The following is a 25,519-nucleotide window of genomic DNA, read 5'->3' as shown; positions in this document are numbered from 1 at the left end:
TTTCTCATTAACATATTAATGAATGATTGACAGATCAACTTTACTTGAGGTAAACAAAAACAAATGTACATGACAGGACCACATACACTGAATATGGAGGCCAGGTCTGTTTGATGACTCTGGGAAGACTGACCACTGAGAATCTCTGACTCTGATCTCTGCTGTTGGTTTCTGGGGACATAACATGAGATTACATCTCCTCATCCAGGGAGTGCACACACACACACATACACACACACACACACGCACACACATGCACACACACACACACACACACACACACAGGGAGGGAATGTTGTGTTTGTGTAATATTGTTTCAGGACTATGAAAATGGAAAAAAGGATTGGCCTATGGATTATGAAAACAACAAAAATAAATGGGAAAATGGGAGAGGAGAAATGACTAGAGACAGTGTTGTTTAACTCACTGACCATGACCCATGAGTTCTTCTTACCTTTGTTCAGTAGAAAAGTCTCCCTCTCTAAAGGATAGAGGTTGATGCATAGACCGGTCACTCTTCATGGACACACAGCTGGGTACAGGGGAGGCTGGTCTCTCCTGCTTGATTGGACTTCAACACAACAGAGACAAACATTACGTCTCTCATCGACTCTGAGCTCAGATGGGGAAACATAAGAAGAGTTTCATTCCAAAACGCTATATATCCATTTTCAGAAATGTTCGTAAATTAGCTTTTATTGTTTAAAGAAATTATGAAAGAGATTGGTGTGTTTTTTCAGTAGCTAATCATGGCATGGGATTGTTCAATGACAGACATGTATTTGTTTAAAATCTATCACTTGATGTTTTTATTTTAGAGATACAAATAATCATGTTTTTTTGCAAAATGCTATATATCTGCCTCATTCAGAGAAATAAGTAGTACTGCTAGGTTTTACACAGTAATAATATATATCTGTCTCACTCTCAGAGAAATAAGTAGTACTGCTAGGTTTTACACAGTCAAATGTGACCAACCGGCTCGATTCGGTCTTATGTAGCAAAATTTGAAATTGTGTTTTTTACATTGGATAAAAGTAGAGACTCAGCTAGAAAAAGGTATATCATACACTACAGTTGAGGAACAATGGGAAAGTAATTCTGCTTTGAAAGATGATAAACTTGTAACCTCATGTTTGAGAAAATGGCCTTTAAATGTTTTGGTACACCTACTGGAGAGCTCTTCTTTATCTACAGTGGTGTTACTTTGGCAGATAATGTCACCCATCTAAATACACATATATATATATATATATATATATATATATATATATATATATATATATATATATATATATATATATAGTTAACTAAATGTATGGTGTTTTTGGTTTTTGTCAGTTTCATTGTTTGTTATGCTATAAATTGTTATTTTATGGTTGTAAGTGGTAAAATGAACTAGAAAATGTCATATTTTGTAATTCTGAGTAATTACTACTTTAGTAAGGATATACTTTATTCAGTACTACTGCAGTTACTAAATAATAAATAAATATAAATAAATAATATAATGATGAAAAAAAACAACAACACTGTAACCAACCAACTAATCTTCTCCTTTCCCCCTTCTGATAACCAGGTGGCGAATCGCATCTCTGCATGTCTGGCAGACATATCAGTATGGATGACGGATCACCACCTAAAGCTGAACCCTGGCAAGACGGAGCTGCTCTTCTTCCCGGGGAAGGACTGCCCGTTCCATGATCTCGCCATCACGGTTGACAACTCCGTTGTGTCCTCCTCCCAGAGTGCGAAGAGCCTTGGCGTGACCCTGGACAACACCCTGTCGTTCTCCGCTAACATCAAGGCGGTGACCCGCTCCTGCAGGTTCATGCTCTACAACATTCGGAGAGTACGACCCTGCCTTACACAGGAAGCGGCACAGGTCCTAATCCAGGCACTTGTCATCTCCCGTCTGGACTACTGCAACTCGCTTTTGGCTGGCTTCCCTGCCTGTGCCATTAAACCCCTACAACTCATCCAGAATGCCGCAGCCCGTCTGGTGTTCAACCTTCCCAAGTTTTCTCACGTCACCCCCCTCCTCCACACACTCCACTGGCTTCCAGTTGAAGCTCGCATCCGCTACAAGACCATGGTGCTTGCCTATGGAGCAGTGAGGGGAACGGCACCTCTGTACCTTCGGGCTTTGATCAGTCCCTACACCCAAACGAGGGCATTGCATTCATCCACCTCTGGCCTGCTGGCTCCCCTTCCTCTGCGGAAGCATAGTTCCCGCTCAGCCCAGTCAAAACTGTTCGCTGCTCTGGCACCCCAATGGTGGAACAAGCTCCCTCACGACGCCAGGACAGCGGAGTCACTCACCACCTTCCGGAGACATTTGAAACCCCACCTCTTTAAGGAATACCTGGGATAGGATAAAGTAATCCTTCTACCCCCCCCCAAAAAAAATTGTAAAGTGGTTATCCCACTGCCTATAGGGTGAATGCACCAATTTGTGAGTCGCTCTGTTTAAGAGCGTCTGCTAAATGACGTAAATGTGCCCTTGAGCAAGGCACTTAACCCTAATTGCTCCTGTAAGTCGCTCTGGATAAGAGCGTCTTCTAAATGACTAAAATGTAAATGTAAATGTAATGATTCATGTTTATTATTACCTGTTTTTATGCTCATGTTTTGAAATTATACTTCATTACTATAACGATTATCAATAAGCCTGAACATTAATTTAGTCACCTCTGGTCGAGAAAAATGTATTTTCCTAGTACATTCATTGTCAGATTTATCAACCAGCAGCGAGCACTCTGCCTTCTAGCACAAGCGAGGGGCATGTTGAGGTACATTTGCTAACTGGGAGGGTTGCATGATGTAATTTATTGGTGGGCTGGAAGACGCACTCTTGTCTTATCTATTCCAAGGTTGTTTAATCGATATATTAGATATTTAAAAATGCATGTATACTAGGGTTGAGGTTGGAGCATCTGACTAGTGATTATTTACCAGGGGTTCAACACCTGCTATAGTCACTATTTAATTGCTCTTCCAAAAGCATCACAGGCCTAATACGAGATATATAGCTAGCTAAAGTAATGAGTGACCATTTTAGAAAATCATGGGACATATAGTATTTGGTTGCATGCTATTTTAGGTCAATCATATTGCTGCTTGTAGCCTATAACTGATGCTTTGTGGTCTTATGCTGCCATCTATTGGAAATGTTTAGCAATTAAAAGTTATTAATTCACATACAGAGGTTGGCGAGGCAGCTGAGAAATAAAGTGTATTAGATCAGTCTCAAACTTGCCCCACGCCAATCGCTGGACTTTCACATAGAGGTTACTAGGTCACCCAATTCAAACCACATTTGAAAAATAAAACAAATGTGTCTTATTTATTAAGTGTTCTGTTTTGCAATTATACATATAATAAAATAACAACAAAATAATCAAAACGCTATTTAATACTATAATTGTATTTACTAAGATAAAATTATTACTAAAATAGTTTCTAAAAGTGTTCTAGGCTAACCTACCCTAGAATTAGGGGTTAGGGTTGCGGCTAAAATAGGTTATAAGTAGGGTAAGAGTTTCTGTACAGCACTTTGTGACATCTGCTGGTGTAAAAAGAGCTTTATAAATACATTTGATTGATTGTTAGGTTTAGGGTTTATAGGGCAAAAAACAGTATGGGTTTATGGCACTCTTGCTCCTCCTTGTGGCCGTATGTGGGTACTACATAACTCATTCATGACACTTGCTAGGCTCATAATCTGAGGTAGCAACTGGGTCAGATCTACAAATCCATTCGCTAGACCACCCGATTAACCAACAATCACCCCATTCTACCCATTTGGTTCACAACTCAGTGAACCTCCGCAGCATTCGGTCAATTTGATGCCTATAAAGGAAGAGTTTGATGCATATCAAATTACCCAGCAGCCACTTAGAAACAACAAGTGGTCAAAAAAAATTGTTATTTCTAATTAAAAAATGTCTTCTGGCTGTTTAAATCGGCCACATCTTGAAAAAGAGGACAGGGACATGCGTTTTGTTTAGATTGTACACTTTTTTCTTAAAACAAATGTGGTTAACCATGACCAGAAAATGTTTAATGTTTGATGGCTATCCGCCAGCCATCGCCTCATAAACTGTGTCTCACCTCATTATAGGCGACCACAACATGTACTCAGGTGAACAGTGTGCGAGCACACCAAGTAGCCGTAACCTTGTTAATAATAAGTTACCTGAGGTAAACCTACAGGGTTAACGCTCACCAAGTAGCCATAACCTTGTTAATAATAAGTTACCTGAGGTAAACCTACAGGGTTAACGCTCACCAAGTAGCCGTAACCTTGTTAATAATAAGTTACCTGAGGTAAACCTACAGGGTTAATGCAGGCAGGTCTCATTGATAACAATAGTGAAGCTGGCATTGTGACGCAGAACAATGGACTGGGAATAGAACGTTCTGAAGGCGAGTCGGTGTCACAGAGCTCAATAGAACTAATAGGAGCTGGTAGGGTGAAAAATGCCCAAACATAAGGCTTGTTTTTTCACGATTACTTCATAACCAGGGACAGAAGGTAATATTATGAAACTGGGCTCCATGGCGGATGCAATTAACTAATTTTATCAGAAATAAACGTTGTAAAAAATGTCACTTGAGGCACCCCGAAAATAATATTCAAAAGTTCAGTCCTTGGACACAGAGGGGTTAAACACTAAAGTTACAGTCCATCTAGTGAAGAGAGGAGAACCGGACAGAGGGAGCGTAGGAAGCCAGCATCCGTCAACGACAGAGGGAGAAGCCCTCCACGGTATTTAACAGGTGGAAGAAACAACCAGGGAGCTCCATCGGTCCACAAGAAATGCAGGCAGCCGGTGATGATGTAGTGGTAGCTAGGATAACTAGGATGCTGCTGGTAGAGTAGCTAGCTTAGCTAGCTGTACCGACTAGCTTGGCTAACTAGCAGGTCGTTCGTCTGTCCCTCGAGGATGATGACGAATCCGGTGAACCACACAATTAAACAAGAATAGCGAGTGAAAAGGATCTGGCTACACTCATACTGTCACTGACCATTATACAAAAAAGCAAATTGAACAATAAACTTCTGTGTCTCAACACTGTAACGAACTCCGTCGTTGTTCCCCAAGATCACCTCAGACCACTCTGCACGTAACTGGACAATATGCTTGGCGCCAAACCGTACGTGGACACGGACAGTTCTGTACCGGAACGCGGACATGAACTAAACCAAGTCTTTAAAGTCGGGTACATTAGTAATATTCTTTTTTTATTATGTCAAACAAAAGAAAATTGTTTTTTAAAACAAGATTTTGAGATCTGGGCACGTATCCAAAAAGCGTCTCAGAGTAGAAAATTAGTCCTCTCTCTCCCCAGACAGACTCAATTAATACTGGGTCGTTACAATATTTTGAGATCTGGGCCCATATCCAAAAAGCGTCTCAGAGTAGAACATGTGTCGTATAAGTGCTGAGAATAAAGCCATTTTAGTCCTACTCTTATGGGTATAAATTAAAGCTATGCATGAAGCCTTTTTATTCATAAGCGTCCCACCTAGTTGGCAGATATTTAGGACACCTCATGAGCTGTCCTAACCAGTTAAGAGGTACCAGCAGGTGTCTTGATAATAGAAACATGCAGCGAGTCAGTGGTTCCTGTGCAACATGTAATTGCTTTGGAGCAGTGGTGACCTGTCATTCAGGGCAGAGCCCCACCTGTTTAGCAGATGCTCTTACCCAGAGCTATTTACAGTAAGTGCATTCATCTTAAGATAGCTAGGTGAGACAACCAGATAATACAGTCAAATATACAGGATACGAACATTCCATTTCAGCTAAACAATGGATATATAGCATTTTGCAATAATAATAATAATAATGATATACATCTAAAATCTATTAATTAAACATCTGAGAACAGTAATATTGAAGGTACCCATAAGCAACCATTTCTGATTAAATAACACATGTGAAAAATTGTGGAAATAGCATTTAGGAAATAAACTCTTAATAATTCTTAAACAAAATTGTCATCTCACCTCTTATCTTTGGTGTCATGTTCCCCAGAGAGACTCATTTTAGAGGCAGGGCCCCCCTCCTCTCTCTCCCCATAGAGACTCATTTTAGAGAACTGACCCCTAAACAGAGATCCAACATGTTGGTTGTAGTTAACACAGTAATTCTTGAATGTGAATTGTTATCATTTATTAATTATCTCTTACTAAACATTTACTAACAGACATATCAAAACAGTCAGGTGATTTAATGCAATCACATGAATATGTAGTTGTGACATCTCTTCACCATGTCACACCCTTATTTCTATTCATTAAAAGTTGCCATTAATTATTTTTGAATCTGTTCTTTTCTAAACATTTCTGAGAATGTAGACAGAAGGGCTAAAACAGGCTTGATTGATCTGGGGGGATCAGTGATCTATACAGAAAGGTTTTTTGCAACAATTAAGAGATTTTGTATTATTTAAAGTAGGCTAGGATATAATGTATAACAGTTTTTTTTTTGTGTAAAGCAGATCAAGGTCTATATCTCAGCAAGTGGCGACCCGTCATTCAGGGCAGGTGGCCTTTCCTGTTTTGCATGTTATTTTGGCATTAATACGTGTCACATATCAGTTTGCAAAAAAATTAAAAATAAATAAATATATATATATATCATTGAGTTAATAAAGCCGCATACAAACATGGTCTCTTTTTTGCTTTCTTGAGTAAGGCAGCTCCAAAATGCAGGTGTTTCAGCCTAGCTCAGTGCTTTCTGTGGTGGTGGGGCAGCCAGAAGAAAATACGGAGCGTTGCGCCGTGATTAGCTCACTGTTCTGTCACTCATGGGGACACTACATCACTGCCAAGTCTAAGGGTAGAGCTAGAAAATTCAAGCCCCTTGGATGCTGCCACAGAGTTACATTAGAAGTGCCCATCCAAGAAGGTCATTGGCCAACAGATAAAATGACGTCAAATCACATTATATCTACAGTAGCTTTGATTGAACTGATCAGGTCAACATCATACTTTCAAAATCTTAGCCATCAGTCATCATCATGAATCAAGTCGACAATCTACAGGCAAATCCTTTTTAATCCTTGTCATATGAAGAGAAATAATGAAGAGAAATGATAGGACAGCTGTTGGGACTCTGCTGTTGGGACTCTGCTGTTGGGACTCTGCTGTTGGGACTCTGCTGTTGGGACTCTGCTGTTGGGACTCTGCTGTTGGGACTCTGCTGTTGGGACTCTGCTTTATGTAGGCCCTAACAGTTTGTGGGCACCGTTTGTCACCGTTATAGAGCAATGAATGTATTGTTTAGTGTTGTGTTGTGGAATGGCTTTGCTGGCATGCATCCCCCTTTATTTATGTTTTGCCCCACCAAGATTGACATGCTAAAATCCCCACTGACCTCAGCTATAGCCTAGATGACCAGCCTAAACCTGTTCAGATCAGTTCCCATAACGTTATAACAGTAACAGTAGCAGGAGCCTAGTCCTGATACAGATGGAGGTCTAAACCTCAGCTATAGTCTACATATCCTAGATGACCAGTCTAAACCTGTTCAGATCAGTTCCCATAACGTTATAGACCTAACAGTAGCAGGACAGAGCTTGTAGCCTAGGCATGGTATTTTACACACCATTTCAAACGGAGACCATCAGGTTTGTCAGCATGATAAGTGATCATATATCAAACCTACTCTGACTATTGAATGTCTTTAAACGACCTAACTTTCTAATATAATAGTTCTATGTAACCTAGACTTACCATAGTCTGCCCGTCTTTTCGTCAAATCAACACATTTATCCTAATTTTAATGTTGCAGAGAAATGTGTCCCACAGTTTCAACAGCCATTTTGTAAGTGCGTAGGCTACACACTTACTTTTAATTTCATATGAGGAAACTGGTGCGGCCGCCTGTTTTCTTGCAGATGAAGTAGCCTCTCATAGGGAACTCATTCAACCAGCCTAAACAACAGTAAATAAAATATGTCAAATGGTCAAGAAACAATGGTGTAAAGAGAATCCTGTCCTCCTAATATAGCCATGTACATTAAAGACAAGTATATTGCTACAGATGTAGGATCTTAATTTGAGCCCGTTTGCTACAGCAGGAAAATAATCCTGAAGCAACACGACATTTGAATTATTATGTGGATTATAATGAATGGTCATTTTTCAAAAGGGAAAGGTGGAAAAGTGGAAATTACAAACTTCAGAAGCCTTTTTAACCCTCCAATACACTAAAAGTGTTAGTTCTCCTGCAACAGGCTGATTAAATTAAGATCCTACATCTGTACAGAGCTTGTCTTTCTCTAAACCAAGGCAGTTTGCATTATTAGCAATGACGTTGCAACTGTCAGCTGCTGTAAACCTATGTGATTGGATGTTATAGACCCCCATCTGAACAGTTTCTTTCCCCATGCTGTAGTCCTCACCAACTGGCCATCTGGCCCATAGAGACTAAAGGACTATACACTCTATGCTGCACACCACATCAAGCCATCTCTGAACTGTACACTACCATATGGCCCATAGAGACTAAAGGACTATACACTCTATGCTGCTCACCACATCAAGCCATCTCTGAACTGTACACTACCATCTGGCCCATAGAGACTAAAGGACTATACACTCTATGCTGCTCACCACATCAAGCCATCTCTGAACTGTACACTACCATCTGGTCCATAGAGACTAAAGGACTATACACTCTATGCTGCACACCACATCAAGCCATCTCTGAACTGTACACTACCATCTGGCCCATAGAGACTAAAGGACTATACACTCTATGCTGCACACCACATCAAGCCATCTCTGAACTGGGGGAAGGTATTGGGAAGTCAGAAAGATAACAGTGAATATGAGACATGGGGAAGGTATTGGGAAGTCAGAAAGATAACATTGAACCCCCTCCCTCCACGCAAGTATCGCAAAGCAAACAGGAAGTTAAATTAGTCACAAGGTTGTACAGTAGTGTTGCAAAAGCCTTTCCACCCCACTCTTCCTCATCAGTCTCAAGAACAGGACCTGTGGTTTAATGTAGAAACATGTAGATACAACAGAAACAAGATGTGATACTATCAACTTCTCTTTTACCAGAACAGAGACATTTCCCAGAGGAGGCTGGTGGGAAGGGCTATAGGAGGACGGGTTCATTTTTATGGCTGAAATGGAATAAATAAATGAAGTGTTTGATACCGCTCCATTGACACCATTCCAGTCTTTACAATGAGCCTGTCCTCCTATAGCTCCTCCACCAGCCTCCTCTGGTTATGTGACAGTATGCAGGTGTTGCTGCAAACTATATTTATAAAATTAAAGTATATGTGAAAAGGGTGATTTTCTAAGTTTCGTAAAAAAAATATAAAGTTAAAAAGTGTTACTCTATGACGTAATCAAAAGTATAAACATTTTAAACTTAAACAGTATAAACTTTCAAAAACAATTAGATTCGCAGTGATGTGGGGAGCAATAAAATACCCTCCATTTTGTGCGTATTTGTGCATTTTTGTGTGGCTTAATTCGTGTGAAAATACAAATTTTTGTACGACTTAATTCATAGGAAAATACATTTTTGGGGGGCGAATTAAGCCACACAAAAACGCACAAAATCTGCTAAAATACTTTTGTACATATTTGCTCGAATTGAGTGTGAGATTGTGTTGCAAAAAGAAGGCCTTTAGAATAATGCAAAACATATCATTGACTCTACCTAAACTAATTTCACACATAATAAGAGTTAGCCTATAGACCAGATGAAATTGACAATAGTCTGTAATTGACAGATGCAGGGAAAAGAGCATCTCTTTATCAAATCCTCCTTCAGAGTCACATGCAGGTAAAACATTGTGATTTCTATATAGTGCTGTATCTGAAAGAGCATATTCTGCAGTTTCTATGACACTTACCTTTATCAAATAACTCTCAACATTCAAGAGGTGAAGCTCTATTTCCAAATATCATTTTTTCACCAACATCCCTGCTGTTCATTAATTTAGCACATGACCACTCTAGTGCCAGCATTGCTCTGGCAACTAAGCAACAACGAGTAAAATAATATTCTGTCGTCAATGGATGAATGGCCAAAAGAAACCAGATAGAAACTGATAATGATGCATGTGACTTCTGTTTTGGTTAGCCGCCGATGTCGAAACCAACTTGCTCAATGTCTTTCCATATCTGGGGAAAGATTAAACCAGACCAGCCGAGTGAGAGACTGTCTGAGACTGTGGTTTAGAGACACGTGGAACCCCAAAAAATAATACACAATGTCAAGTCAGCAGGTCCTGTTCTCCCTCTTCCCCAAGAACCACAGCTCCCACTGGGGAAAAATACACAATGCCAAGACAGCAGGTCCTGCTCTCCCTCTTCCCCAAGAACCACAGCTCCCACTGCGGAAAAAGACACAATGTCAAGACAGCAGGTCCTGTTCTCCCTCTTCCCCAAGAACCACAGCTCCCACTGGGGAAAAATACACAATGTCAAGACAGCAGGTCCTGTTCTCCCTCTTCCCCAAGCACCACAGCTCCTACTGGGGAAAAAGGAGACACAATGTCAAGTAAGTAAGTGCGGACGGAAAAAGTCCCATAAAAACTGCGTGCAGGACAACCGATTTGTTTGTTGGGCTTGCTCACACAAAGCCCCGAAGCTGTGTGCTGACTGTGGACCTGAAGCATAAAGAGAAGACGTGATTGGTTCATGTGTAAAGGCTCGGTACAGTGTCTGACACAATCAACACATTATTGTTTTATATCTTGTCATGAATATATTTCCACAAATATTTATTCATGGGATTAATCCTTTATAATTGTTAATGCACTGGTGCGTTTGTTTAGAAATACAGCAAATAATTTCACCTGAACACCTGGCTGGTTATATTATTATTATTATTATTATTATTATATTTTTCATTCTGCTTTGTCAAAATAAACTGTAAATTGACTTTATTAAGTACTATAACTCTATTACTAATTGAATCTACAAATAAAGTTGATCAGATGGATAATTACACTGTAATGTTTTTATTGTAAAGGAAACCGAAATAGGATATAGGCCTTTTTTATTTTACTTTGTAGAATTAACTTTTTTTTAAGTTACAAAAAATATATATTTCCACTAATATTTCTTCATGCAATTAATCCTTTACAATAGTTTATGCACTATTTATCAAGCGTTTATTTATAAACCACACTAGTGCAGGGATGGGCAACTCCAGTCCTCTGGGCCTGATTGGTGTCACACCTTGCTATAGTGCAGGGATGGGCAACTCCAGTCCTCGGGGGCCTGATTGGTGTCACACCTTGCTCTAGTGCAGGGATGGGCAACTCCAGTCCTCGGGGCCTGATTGGTGTCACACCTTGCTCTAGTGCAGGGATGGGCAACTCCAGTCCTCGGGGCCTGATTGGTGTCACACCTTGCTCTAGTGCAGGGATGGGCAACTCCAGTCCTCCGGGCCTGATTGGTGTCACACCTTGCTCTAGTGCAGGGATGGGCAACTCCAGTCCTCGGGGGCCTGATTGGTGTCACACCTTGCTCTAGTGCAGGGATGGGCAACTCCAGTCCTCTGGGCCTGATTGGTGTCACACCTTGCTCTAGTGCAGGGATGGGCAACTCCAGTCCTCGGGGCCTGATTGGTGTCACACCTTGCTCTAGTGCAGGGATGGGCAACTCCAGTCCTCTGGGCCTGATTGGTGTCACACCTTGCTATAGTGCAGGGATGGGCAACTCCAGTCCTCTGGGCCTGATTGGTGTCACACCTTGCTCTAGTGCAGGGATGGGCAACTCCAGTCCTCTGGGCCTGATTAGTGTCACACCTTGCTCTAGTGCAGGGATGGGCAACTCCAGTCCTCTGGGCCTGATTAGTGTCACACCTTGCTCTAGTGCAGGGATGGGCAACTCCAGTCCTCTGGGCCTGATTAGTGTCACACCTTGCTCTAGTGCAGGGATGGGCAACTCCAGTCCTCTGGGGCCTGATTGGTGTCACACCTTGCTATAGTGCAGGGATGGCCAACTCCAGTCCTCGGGGCCTGATTGGTGTCACACCTTGCTCTAGTGCGGGGATGGGCAACTCCAGTCCTCTGGGCCTGATTGGTGTCACACCTTGCTCTAGTGCAGGGATGGCCAACTCCAGTCCTCTGGGCCTGATTGGTGTCACACCTTGCTATATTGCAGGGATGGGCAACTCCAGTCCTCCGGGCCTGATTGGTGTCACACCTTGCTCTAGTGCAGGGATGGGCAACTCCAGTCCTCTGGGCCTGATTGGTGTCACACCTTGCTCTAGTGCAGGGATGGGCAACTCCAGTCCTCGGGGCCTGATTGGTGTCACACCTTGCTATAGTGCAGGGATGGGCAACTCCAGTCCTCGGGGCCTGATTGGTGTCACACCTTGCTCTAGTGCAGGGATGGGCAACTCCAGTTCTCTGGGCCTGATTGGTGTCACACCTTGCTCTAGTGCAGGGATGGGCAACTCCAGTCCTCGGGGGCCTGATTGGTGTCACACCTTGCTCTAGTGCAGGGATGGGCAACTCCAGTCCTCGGGGCCTGATTGGTGTCACACTTTTGCCCTAGCCGCAGCTAACACACTTGACTCCAATAATTAACTAATCATAATCTCCAGTTTAGAATGTGATTAGTTTAATCAGCTGTGTTTGCTAGGGATGGAGGAAAAGTGTGACACCCCGAGGATTGGAGTACCCATCCCTACTAGCTGAAAGGCCAGACGGTTCTAGTGTTAATGACTGGTAGATGGGTGTTGCTCATGCGTTCACTCATGCTGACTGGCTCCAGTACTTTGTTCTTGACTAATGCGTCCAAGTCAGCCTTGACTTTTGGTCGTGCTTTCAGAAACGTTGGTTTGCTGTCTGGCTTAATGCTAAGCTTCCCTGTAATGTCGTTCATACTAACCAGCTGTCCATTAAAGACTTCTCCATGTTTCTTTAAGATGGCAGGTAGGTCTAAGTCTCCATGTGTCATTGTATGCACTGATGGCCAGTCCAGTGTGATTTTCTCCAACTATGAACATCCCAGTAGTGATGCATAGTCTCCTTTCACAACATAGAGTGGCATCTTTTCAGTTTGTTTGTTTACCTGAACTGTGACATCAGTGATGTCTCTCACAGCGACAGATTCACCTGTGTAAGTCTTTAACACGAGGTGCGCTGGTTGAAGTGGAAGGTGTTTCAGTGTCTTTTTTCTGACACAAGAGATACAGCTGCCCCTGTGTCTATCTCCATACCCACCGGCTGTCCCTCTAGCAAGGGGGATACATAGTAGCCGTGCGACCCGCCAGGAAAAAGTCAGGATTTTCAGTGTGACTTCCTGGTCTGATGAGTCACTCACCTCAGTGTTCTCTTACTCAACAGTGTGAACATGTCTATGTGTCTTTCGTTGGAATGCTTGTTTCTTGTTTCCCGTTTTTGTGAATTCTCTGTTCTCTTTTTGTTTCTGGAGACTTGTCCGATGTTGACCTTTTTACCACAGGCTGGACAATCCATGTCCTTACACCAGCATGTGACTTGATTTCCAGGTCTCTGATTTTCAGTTGAAACTCTGTTGAAACTTTTTATTTATTTGAAAGGAACACAGACAAGTACAAATAGCAGCAGGAATGGTTATACAGCTAGAGACACAATACTGTTAAAATATATATCAGAACAAATAGCAGCAGGAATGGTTATACAGCTAGAGACACAATACTGTTAAAATATATATCAGTATATTATGGAAACTAGTTATTGCAGATAAATACAATTATAATAAACCACATATACAATCACCCACCTCAGCTGCATCAACCCACCCTCCAACCCCTCCTGGGACCACCCCAACCCACCCTACAACCCCTCCTGGGACCACCCCAACCCACCCTCCAACCCCTCCTGGGACCACCCCAACCCACCCTCCAACCCCTCCTGGGACCACCCCAACCCACCCTCCAACCCCTCCTGGGACCACCCCAGCCCACCCTCCAACCCCTCCTGGGACCACCCCAACCCACCCTCCAACCCCTCCTGGGACCACCCCAACACACCCAACCTGATCAATATTAAATTAAATACTAAATCAAGGTACACATTTGCACAAAAATGATCATGAACAGTCAATCTGTTGGGTAAAACCAACTACAGGAGTTATTTTATGGTTTCAGCTGCAATTGTTGTTTGGCTAGCCCCATGGATCCTAGCAGTGGATAGTTGTAAATAAATTATATCTATAAAAGTGCTGATCCAATGAGGTGTGGTGGTTGCCATCTTAGTTCCAACATCTTTTTAGCTGCTGTCCAACCTGACAACATTATACGTCTTTGTTGTAATGACAGTGGTGAATTATCATTCAGTAATAACAGTTTGGGGGAACAAGGTATGAGGATACCTCTTTCCAAAACATGTCCCCTGGTCACTCCCAGTACATATAATTAAAGGAGGCCAAGGCACCTTGATTACATAGATCACACAGAGGAGCGGTTGTGATTTCTATTAAATGATGTTTTCTAGGTGGAAGGTTTACCCTGTGTATGAGATTAAAATGTATCAGCTGATGATTAGGATTGTTAGATGAACCCACTAAGTTCCTGATGAACTCAACTGGTGAGCCTCTTTAGCAGCTAGTTCCATGGACACACTGATTTCAATGTCCTTTGCCAAGGTCAGATGACTTTCAGTCAACAGTCTCTTTTGTGTAGCTTCACTCCGTAGCCCACATACTAGTCTGTCTCTAATGATGTCATTTAGAACAGCATTAAACTCACAGTGTTCTGGTAGTTTCTTTAATGCAGCAGCAAACATTGTTACTGATTCTCCCTCTTCCTGATGTCTCCTGTGGAACCTGAACCTTTCAGCAATAACTAGTGGTTCTGGTGAAAAATGTCCTTTAAGTATCTCCACAATATCCCCATACGTCTTATTACCTGTTCTGACTGGCTGTAGCAGGCTGCCTAGTAAATTAAATGTCTTTGGCCCCATTACACTAAAACATGTAGGCACAATGTTGTCCTCATCCATGTCATTTACAAGAACAAAATATTCAAACCGTTCTGTATATGAGCTCCACTGCTCAATATTTTTATCAAACTGTCCAATGTTTCCGACATTTCCAATAATTTTTCGTATCTCAATAAGCTCCTGATTGTCACTCACTTCAATATTGTCCTCAACCACAGCAATATTTTCCTCAGTCATGTGATCTTCATTCACTTCACTCACTGACGTTTCCTCCTGAATTCGCTCATTTAGCAGTTTTAATTAAAAGGTTTGTCTTCACAGTTGAATAAATGTCCTTTCCTTTAATCACTGTATGTTCCTCCCTTTTAATCACGTTGTTTTCCTGCTCCGATGTCCGTCTCCAGTCCTTTTCTGCCGTCCATGACGATGTTAACTCCAGTGGTGGAAAAAGTACCCAATTGTCATACTTGAGTAAAAGTAAAGATACCTTAATAGAAAATGACTCAACTAAAAGTGAAAGTCACCCAGTAAAATACTACTTGAGTAAAAGTCTAAAAGTATTTGGTTTTAAATATACTAAAGTATCAAAAGTAAAAGTACAAGTATAAATCATTTCAAATTCCTTACATAAAGCAAACCAGACGATTTTCTTGTTTTTTAAATTTACGTTCAGCCAGAGGCAAACTCCAACACTCAGACAATTTACAAACAAAGCATTTGTGTTTACTGAGTCCCCCAGATCAGAGGCAGTAGGGATGTTCTCTTGATAAGGGTGTGAATTGGACCATTTTCTGTCCTGCTAAGCATTCAAAATGTAACAAGTACTTTTGGGTGTCAGGGAAAATGTATGGAGTAAAAAGTACATTATTTTCTTTAGGAATGTAGTGAAGTAAAAGTAAAAGTAGTCAAAAATATAAATAGTAAAGTCAAGTACAGATACCCCAAAAAACTACTTAAGTAGTACTTTAAAGTATTTTTACTTAAGTACTTTAAACCACTGGTTAACGCTCTTTCTTAGCTAGCTCGACTATGCACTTGCCTCTGCTAGCAATATACTGTGCTAACATTAGCCTATTCTGGACCACAGAAAATAACAGTTTTAAACAGTTGTAAAAACCCACTTCTTCCAGACAGAATAGTTCCTGTAGATTCAGATTTACTCATCGCCAATCTTTTGTTATGTCTCGTGGGTTTCATAACCACGTCTGAATAACAATTCAATAATGATGAGACGGGAGACAGGAATCAGTTCAACCATTTATCTGGAACGTGATCATCTCAACACATATAAACCCCCATGATGCTCTGCAACACAACCTCAATATACAACAAATACATACATAAGTAAATGGACACGAAACAAAACTCATAGAGGAATTTAAATGTTCATATGTTTGATAACTGGTTACAGAGGTGACATAACAAGCATAAGGTCCATTATAACACAGTGAAGTAGAGGTGGGAGCTAAAAGCAGACATGGACAGTGAGACGGTGTGAGGAGGTCAGGGGTGAAACACTAGATCAGGACAGGTAGAAATGGCAGGGCTGGAAATAGACACAGAGACACATTCTGATCATGGCTCAGACCTGACCTGAGACACCCAAACAGAAGATGCCATAGCAAAGTCCTGTCCAGTAGGCTATATGGGATTTCCTTTCATCAAAATCCTACACATGGAAATGTGTCCAGTGTGTGTGTGTGTGTGTGTCCAGTATATGTGTGTGTGTCCAGTTTGTGTGTGTGTGTGTGTGTCTAGTGTGTGTGTGTGTGTGTGTGTTCAGTGTGTGTGTCCAGTGTGTGTGTGTGTGTGTGTGTGCAGTGTGTGTGTGTGTGTGTGTGTCCGGTGTGTGTGTGTGTGTGTTTGTCCTGCGTGTGTGTGTCCAGTGTGTGTGTGTGTGTCCAGTGTGTGTGTGTGTTTATCTAGTGTGTGTGTGTCCAGTGTGTGTGTTTGTCCAGTGTGTGTTTGTCCTGTGTGTGTGTGTTTGTGTGTGTGTGTGTGTGTCCAGTGTGTGTGTTCAGTGTGTGTGTGTGTACAGTGTGTGTCTACTGTATATGTGTGTGTGTGTCCAGTGTATGTGTGTGTGTGTGTCCAGTGTGTGTGTTTGTCCAGTTTGTGTGTGTGTGTGTATGTGTGTGTGTGTTTGTCTAGTGTGTGTGTGTGTGTGTGTGTGTGTCCAGTGTGTGTCCAGTGTTTGTGTGTGTGTGTGTGTGTGTGTGTGTGTCTAGTGTGTGTGTGTGTCCAGCGTATATGTGTGTGTGTCCGGTGTGTGTGTGTGTGTCCAGTGTATGTGTGTGTCCAGTGTGTGTCCAGTGTGTGTGTGTGTCCATTGTGTGTGTGTGTCCAGTGTGTGTGTCCAGTGTGTGTGTGTGTGTGTGTGTGTGTGTCCAGTGTATGTGTGTGTGTGTGTGTGTGTGTGTGTGTGTGTGTGTTTAGTGTGAGTGTGTCCAGTGTGTGTGTTTGTCCAGTGTGTGTGTTTGTCCAGTGTGTGTGTGTGTTTGTCCAGTGTGTGTGTGTGTGTGTGTGTCCAGTGTGTGTGTGTCCAGTGTGTGTGTGTGTCCAGTGTGTGAGTGTGTCCAGTGTGTGTGTGTGTCCAATGTGTGTGTGTCCAGTGTTTGTGTGTGTGTGTGTCCAATGTGTGTGTGTCCAGTGTGTGTGTGTGTCCAGTGTGAGTGTATCCAGTGTGTGTGTGTGTGTGACCAGTGTGTGTGTTTAGTGTGTGTGTGTGAGTGTCCAATGTCTGTGTGTCCAGTGTGTGTGTTTGTCCAGTGTGAATGTGTCTAGTGTGTGTGTATGTCCAGTGTGTGTGTGTTTGTGTGTGTGTGTGTCCAGTGTGTGTGTTCAGTGTGTGTGTGTGTCCAGTGTGTGTGTGTGTGTGTCCAGTGTGAGTGTGTCCACTGTGTGTGTTTGTCCAGTGTGTGTGTATGTGTGTGTGTTTGTGTGTGTCCAGTGTCTGTGTGTGTTTGTCCAGTGTGTGAGTATGTGTGTGTGTGTGTGTGTGTGTGTGTTTGTGTGTGTGTGTGTGTGTATTGTGTCCAATGTGTGTGTGTGTCCAGTGTGTGTGTGTCCAGTGTGTGAGTGTGTCCAGTGTATATGTGTGTGTTTGTGTGTCCAGTGTATATGTGTATGTGTGTGTGTCCGGTGTGTGTGTGTGTGTGTCCAGTGTGTGTGTGTGTCCAGTGTGTGTGTTCAGTGTGTGTGTGTGTGTGTATTTGTACAGTGTGTGTGTGTGTGAGTGTGTCTAGTGTGTGAGTGTGTCCAGTGTATATGTGTGTGCGTGTGTGTCCGGTGTGTGTGTGTGTCCAGTGTATATTTGTATGTGTGTGTGTCCGGTGTGTGTGTGTGTGTGTGTGTGTCCAGTGTGTGTGTGTGTCCAGTGTGTGTGTGTGTCTAGTGTGTGTGTTCAGTGTGTGTGTCCAGTGTGTGTGTGTCCAGTGTGTGTGTGTGTGTGTATGTCCAGTGTGACTGTGTCCAGTGTGTCCATTGTGTGTGTGTGTGTGTGTGTTTGTGTGTGTGTGTGTTTGTGTGTGTCCAGTGTGTGTATGTGTTTGCGTGTGTACAGTGTGTGTGTGTGTCCAGTGTGTGTGTGTGTGTGTGTCTAGTGTGTGTATGTGTGTGTGTGTGTGTGTCCAGTGTATTTGTGTGTGTGTGTCATGTGTGTGTGTGTGTCCAGTGTGTGTGTGTCCAATGTGTGTGTGTGTCCAGTGTGTGTGTGTCCAGTGTGTGTGTGTCCAGTGTGTGTTTGTCCAGTGTGTGTGTGTGTTTGTGTGTCCAGTGTGTGTGTGTGTCCAATGTGTGTGTGTGTCCAGTGTGTGTGTGTGTCCAGTGTGTGTGTGTGTCCAGTGTGTGTGTTCAGTGAGTGTGTTTGTCCAGTGTGTGTGTGTGTGTGTTTGTGTCCAGTATACGTGTGTGTGTGTGTGTGTTTTTGTGTGTGTGTGTTTGTGTGTGTGTGTGTGTGTACAGTGTGTGTGTGTGTACAGTGTGTACAGTGTGTGTGTGTATAATGCGTTTGTGTGTGTGTGTTCACAGTGTGTTTGTGTGTGTGTTGTGTTTGACACAGGTGTCCGGTGTTTGTGTGTGTCCAGTGTGTGTGTGTGTCCAGTGTGTGTGTGTACAGTGTGTGTGTGTGAGTGTGTCTAGTGTGTGTGTGTGTGTGTCCAGTGTGTGTATTTGTCCAGTGTGTGTGTGTGTGTGTGTGTCCAGTGTGTGTGTGTGTGTGTGTGTTTGTGTGTGTCCAGTGTGTGTGCGTGTGTGTGTGTCCAGTGTGTGTGTCCAGTGTGTGTGTGTCAGTGTTACCATGGTTATTATTTACAGGGACACTGAGGAGTCAACATCATAAACCCTAAACCCTGGATAGAGGGACTCAGTGAATGTGGAGTGGAATGTGTTCAGGTGGGTCAGTGTTTCAGAGGAGACTCTGTAGAAGGACAGAGTGCCGGCTGGCCAGTCCAGATACACTCCTACTCTGTGGGGGCTGGAGGAGGGGACGTCTATGGTAGTGAACTTATTATTGTGCCAGGCAGAGTAACTGTTGTCAAAGCAGAACAGACTCCAGGACTTGTCATTACATCCAATCCCACAGTCACTACCCCTTCCTCTCCTGCTGATTCCTTTATATGCCACTCCTATACCAGCCCATCTCCCACTCCACTCTACCTCCCAGTAACAGCGTCCAGTCAGACCCTCTCTACACAGCACCTGTTCCCAGTCCTCAAATCTCTCTGGGTGATCAGGATACGGCTGCTTCTCTCTCCTCCGTGTCACCTTTCTGTTCTCCTCAGACAGAGAGAGGAATATGTTTACTGTGTTTGGGTCCAGTGTGAGATCACAGACATCTGATGGATGAAACCAGACACAATATTAGAAATCATCATTATTCACATTAGAATGTTAACTCACTTTTCACTAATTCATTTAATGTAGATGTTTCTAGGTATCAAAATGAGAAGTTAAGGTAACTTGAGATTTGTTCAATGCTCATATGTTATACTGTATGGTAATATAAAACACACTTATTCTCATTAATTACACACACACACATCCTGAACAAGTGTCACACCCTGGCTCTGGGACTCTATTTGTTGAGCCAGGGTGTGTTTATTCTATGTGTTATATTTCTATGTTGGGGGTTCTAGTTTGTCATTTTCTATGTTGGCCTGAGTGACTCCCAATCAGAGGCAACGAGTGTCAGCTGTTTGCTGGTTGTCTCTGATTGGGAGCCATATTTAAACTGTCGGTTTTCCTTTGTGTTTTGTGGGTTCTTGTTTCGAGTTGGTTGTGTTTTACCGTGTACTGTCACGTTACCGTCTTTTGTTGTTTTGATCACGTTTCGCTAATAAATGAGTATGTTTGCCTGCAACGCTGCGCCTTGGTCTACTCCTTACCCTGACGATCGTGACAGAAGAACCCAACCTTAAAAGGACCAAGCAGCGTGTCCAGGAGCAGGCAGACTGGACATGGGAGGAAGCGCCAGGTAAAGAGATGGAGAGGTTGGCGATGGCCCAGGTGGGCAAATCGTGGTCCTGGGAAGACATGCTCGGGGGCAAGGGACCTTGGGGTAGGATTAAGGCCCTGGCGAGAGAGGAGCAGCGGCGTCAGCAGTGTCATCGTCGGAAGGACGAGAGGCAACCCCAAAACATTTTTAGGGGGGGGCACACGGCATGGGCGGCTGGGCAGCAGGAGGCTGCCACAGGGCGATTTGGAGAGGAGGCCACCGGGTTTGGGGGGCCAGAAGGCAGGTTGGCGGAGCCTGGATGGAGAGCGGAACCAACTTCCCGTGCTCAGGCATGGCAGCATGGGACGGGGCAGGTTCTGCGGTATGCGGAGCGGTGTACTGTGCCACGAGTGGTCCGGCATAGTCCTGTACGTCCTGTGCGAGCACCCCGCACGTGTCGTGCGAAGGTGGGTATGCAGCCAGGACGGAGTGTTCCGGCTCAACGCTCGTGGTCTCCAATGCCTCTCCGCGGTCCCGGATATCCTGCTCCAGTGTCACGTGCTGTTATGCCAGTACGGGTACACAGCCCTGTACGTCCTGTGCGGATGCCACACACAGAGTGTGTGAGGGTAGGCATTCAGCCAGGACGGGTGGTGGCCGCTCTTCACTCCAGGTCTCCTATCCGTCTCCACAGCCCGGTTCGGCCTGTCCCTGCTCCACGCACCAAGCCTACGGTGTGCGTCGCCAGCCCAGCCCGGCCTGTCCCTGCTCCACGCACCAAGCCTACGGGGTGCGTCGCCAGCCCAGCCCGGCCTGTCCCTGCTCCACGCACCAAGCCTACGGGGTGCGTCGCCAGCCCAGCCCGGCCTGTCCCTGCTCCACGCACCAAACCTACGGTGTGCGTCGCCGGCCCGGCCCGGCCTGTTCCTGCCACTCGCACCAAACCTACGGTGCGCGTCGCCAGCCCGGCCCGGCCTGTTCCTGCCACTCGCACCAAGCCTACGGTGTGCGTCGCCAGCCCGGCCCGGCCTGTTCCTGCCACTCGCACCAAACCTACGGTGCGCGTCGCCAGCCCGGCCCGGCCTGTTCCTGCCACTCGCACCAAACCTACGGTGCGCGTCGCCAGCCCGGCCCGGCCTGTTCCTGCCACTCGCACCAAGCCAGGGGTGCGAGTCGCCAGCCCGGCCCGGCCTGTTCCTGCCACTCGCACCAAGCCAGGGGTGCGAGTCGTCAGCCTGGTCCAGCCTGTTCCTGCCACTCGCACCAAGCCAGGGGTGCGAGTCGTCAGCCTGGTCCAGAACGTTCCTGCTACTCGCACCAAGCCAGGGGTGCGAGTCGTCAGCCTGGTCCAGCCCGTTCCTGCTACTCGCACCAAGCCAGGGGAGCGAGTCGTCAGTCCGGTGAGGCCCGTTCCGGCTCCACGCACCAAGCCAGGGGTGCGAGTCGTCAGTCCGGTAAGGCCCGTTCCGGCTCCACGCACCAAGCCAGGGGTGCGAGTCGTCAGTTCGGTGAGGCCCGTTCCGGCTACACGCACCAAGCCAGGGGTGCGAGTCGTCAGTCCGGTGAGGCCCGTTCCGGCTCCACGCACAAAGCCAGGGGTGCGAGTCGTCAGCCCGGTCCGGCCAGTTGCTACTCCACGCACCAAGCCAGGGGTGCGCATCGTCAGCCCGGTCCGGTCCATTCCTGCTCCACGCACCAAGCCAGGGGTGTGTATCGTCAGCCCGGTTCGGCCAGGTGCTACTCCACGCACCAAGACAGGGGTGCGCATCGTCAGCCCGGTCCGGTCCGTTCCTGCTCCACGCACCAAGCCAGGGGTGTGTGTCGTCAGTCCGGCTCCGGCCAGCGGGGCTAGACCGGACCAGGGGCGCTATGGGGGGTTGATTGGAGGGTGGTGGGCAAGGCCGGAGCCAGAACCGCCGCCGAGGAGGTATGCCCACCCAGCCCTCCCCTGTTTAGCTCTTATTGAGGCGCGGTCGCAGTCCGCGCCTTTAGGGGGGGGTACTGTCACACCCTGGCTCTGGGACTCTATTTGTTGAGCCAGGGTGTGTTTATTCTATGTGTTATATTTCTATGTTGGGGGTTCTAGTTTGTCATTTTCTATGTTGGCCTGAGTGACTCCCAATCAGAGGCAACGAGTGTCAGCTGTTTGCTGGTTGTCTCTGATTGGGAGCCATATTTAAACTGTCGGTTTTCCTTTGTGTTTTGTGGGTTCTTGTTTCGAGTTGGTTGTGTTTTACCGTGTACTGTCACGTTACCGTCTTTTGTTGTTTTGATCACGTTTCGCTAATAAATGAGTATGTTTGCCTGCAACGCTGCGCCTTGGTCTACTCCTTACCCTGACGATCGTGACAACAAGCATGAAAACACACACACACACACACACACACACACAGACACACAAATTGTCAAAGCAACTCTTTGTAAACTTTGTTGTCCCTGATTTGTGATTCTGTAGAACTACAGCTGATATTTAATATGACCAAGTAAGTAATGATGGTGGTCTTTGACTTTGACTTCACTTGAATTAAGACTTATTCTTAGTCATATTCTTCACAGCAGTCAACACTCACATTTTCTAAGTCCAGGTTTCATTGTGTTCTCTCCACCATGTTCCACACTGTAGCGGTAAGCAGAAGAACAGACAGTCATTGATGGATACACGTGAACTCACACACACACACACACACACACACACACTGGACACACACACACACACACCGGACACACACACACACACACACACACACACAAACACACACACACACTGGACACACACACACACTGGACACACACACACACACTGGACACACACACACACACACACACCGGACACAGACACACAGGTAGTTGAGGTAATATGTACATGTAGGTAGGGATAAAAGTGACTAGGCAATCAGGATAGAGATTACATCTCCTCATCCAGGGAGTACACACACACACACACACACACACACACACACACACACACACAGGGAGGGAATGTTGTGTTTGTTTAATATTGTTTCAGGACTATGAAAATGGAAAAAAGGATTAGCCTATGGATTATGAAAACAACAAAAATAAATGGGAAAATGGGAGAGGAGAAATGACTAGAGACAGTGTTGTTTAACTCACTGACCATGACCCATAAGTTCTTCTTACCTTTGTTCACTAGAAAAGTCTCCCTCTCTAAACTCTATAGGATGACCCATAGACCAGTCACTCTTCATGGATACACAGCTGGGTACAGGGGAGGCTGGTCTCTCCTGCTTGATTGGGCTTCAACACAACAGAGACAAACATTATTTATCTCATCTACTTTGAGTGCTAATAAACAATGTTTAGTTTGAATGTGGGGTTCGCTTTTTGCCTCCAGGTTCACTATGTTTTCAAAAACGATGCATCTGTGGTATTATTTAGGATACTAAATACAGAATATTATCATAGGCTACACTAAATAAAACATATTATTTAAACAACAATGGGAAGTTTCACAGAAAATAATTGTTCAACTATAGCAGGGAATCTTGTGCCTATGTTGATGTCTGATCCCAATCCCCGTCCCTACCTGCTGAGCTCCCATTCAGGGGCTACAAACTGGAAGACATCAAAGTAAATGTGTAAATAAGGTGTCCAGTAGAGGTCAGTGTTTGGAAAATACTTTGCTTCGAAAAAAGCACCGGCACCAGGGCGAAATCAGTGAGATCTCTCGCATTTTGCAGCACATGGTTTGAAAAAGCATGAGATTAAACAAAGCTTCGGACGTCATTGATCATGTGGTAATGTTACTTCGAAACTATCCATGGCAGCGTTTCAAACACTTAAAAGACTCCCTCTCCCCTCAGCCCTCAAGTTAAGTGGACACTTCTGATGATGTATCATGACGTATGATGAGTGGACACTTCTGATGACGTATCATGACGTATGATGAGTGGACACTTCTGATGACGTATCATGACGTATGATGAGTGGACACTTCTGATGACGTATCATGACGTATGATGAGTGGACACTTCTGATGACGTATCATGACGTATGATGAGTGGACACTTCTGATGACGTATCATGACGTATGATGAGTGGACACTTCTGATGACGTATCATGACGTATGATGAGTTGACACTTCTGATGACGTATCATGACGTATGATGAGTGGACACTTCTGATGACGTATCATGACGTATGATGAGTGGACACTTCTGATGACGTATCATGACGTATGATGAGTGGACACTTCTGATGACGTATCATGACGTATGATGAGTGGACACTTCTGATGACGTATCATGACGTATGATGAGTGGACACTTCTGATGACGTATCATGACGTATGATGAGTTGACACTTCTGATGACGTATCATGACGTATGATGAGTTGACACTTCTGATGACGTATCATGACATATGATGAGTGGACACTTCTGATGACGTATCATGACGTATGATGAGTGGACACTTCTGATGACATATCATGACGTATGATGAGTTGACATTTGCAGGGCAAAGGGTGAGGGAAGAATGAATTAATTTTAAATGGACCGCCCTTGCCCAGAAATATGCCACTTGTTTGTCCCACGGTTGTGTTTTCAGTCATTATAGCGACCCTTCTCTCTGCGTGGTGCGTGGGAAATACATCTTACATCTTCAGCCGTTGTAGGAAAGATGCATCTTAAAACACTGGTAAGCCTAAATTCCATCGCTATCGGGAAACCGGGCACAGAGTGACTTACAATACAATTGCCATATTATAGTGTAATTTAGCTTTTAAAAAACTTGATTTTACAAAATATTTTAATGAATTATAATCCACATAATAATTCAAATGTCCTGTTGCTGCAGGATATTCTTTCTATTTCTGCTGTGAGAAACTGGATCAAATTAAGATATGGCATCTGTAAGTGCATTTATCTTAAGATAGCTAAGTGAGACAACCACATATCACAGTCAAATATACAGGATACGAACATCCCATTCCAGCTAAACATTGGATATATAGCGTTTTGAAAAAAAATCCAATTTTCATACACATCTCAAATCTAGAACAGAAATATTGAAGGTACCAACCAATAAGCAGTCATTTCTGATGAAAAAAACACAAATGTGAATTTTCTGTGTATATAGCGTTTTGGAATATAAATTCTTAAACAATATTGTCAGCTCACCTCTTAGTTTTGGTGTCA

General features: G+C 44.3%; 2 long non-coding RNA genes across 2 annotated transcripts in view; one reads left to right on the top strand and one right to left on the bottom strand.

The window, feature by feature from the left end:
* Positions 1 to 25,519, top strand: part of LOC311142441 — a 1,015,744-nt gene that overhangs the window by 597,230 nt on the left and 392,995 nt on the right. The window lies entirely within an intron of this gene.
* On the bottom strand, positions 22 to 25,519 carry LOC311142686. Its single transcript, XR_014614364.1, has 3 exons — positions 25,502 to 25,519; positions 455 to 571; positions 22 to 171 (listed from the first exon to the last, which is right to left on the bottom strand). It is a non-coding gene; the product is annotated as an uncharacterized lncRNA (long non-coding RNA).

The sequence above is a fragment of the Coregonus lavaretus genome (genome assembly GCF_964263955.1).
Source record: "Coregonus lavaretus genome assembly, chromosome: 2".
Taxonomy (NCBI): Eukaryota; Metazoa; Chordata; class Actinopteri; order Salmoniformes; family Salmonidae; genus Coregonus; species Coregonus lavaretus.
This window is presented reverse-complemented; position numbering and strand designations above follow the sequence as displayed.